Genomic DNA, 331 nt, shown 5'->3' on the forward strand with positions numbered 1-331 from the left:
CACACTGCATCCTGAATACACGAAGTTTAACAAGAAACAAAATATTCGAGGTGCTCCCAAAACCCACCTCTCTTCTTGCAAATTTCGTTCCATCTAACTCACCAAAAGACAAGGTGAAGAAAGGAACTAAATGCCATAACGCAAGCGAAGATTCTTTGATACAGAGTACAGCAGTACATCCCATGGCCTGTTTGTTTGACACTCGCGTTGGCCTTATCTACGCAAATTTAAGCTGTAATGAGGTTGAATAGGGCTGGGTTTCTGATAGAAAATGGACGCTGGGATATAGAGTAGAACTGCAATTTGTAAGAATGATGATATGATGCTTTCA

This window comes from Penaeus monodon, chromosome 22 (assembly GCF_015228065.2).
Source record: "Penaeus monodon isolate SGIC_2016 chromosome 22, NSTDA_Pmon_1, whole genome shotgun sequence".
Taxonomy (NCBI): Eukaryota; Metazoa; Arthropoda; class Malacostraca; order Decapoda; family Penaeidae; genus Penaeus; species Penaeus monodon.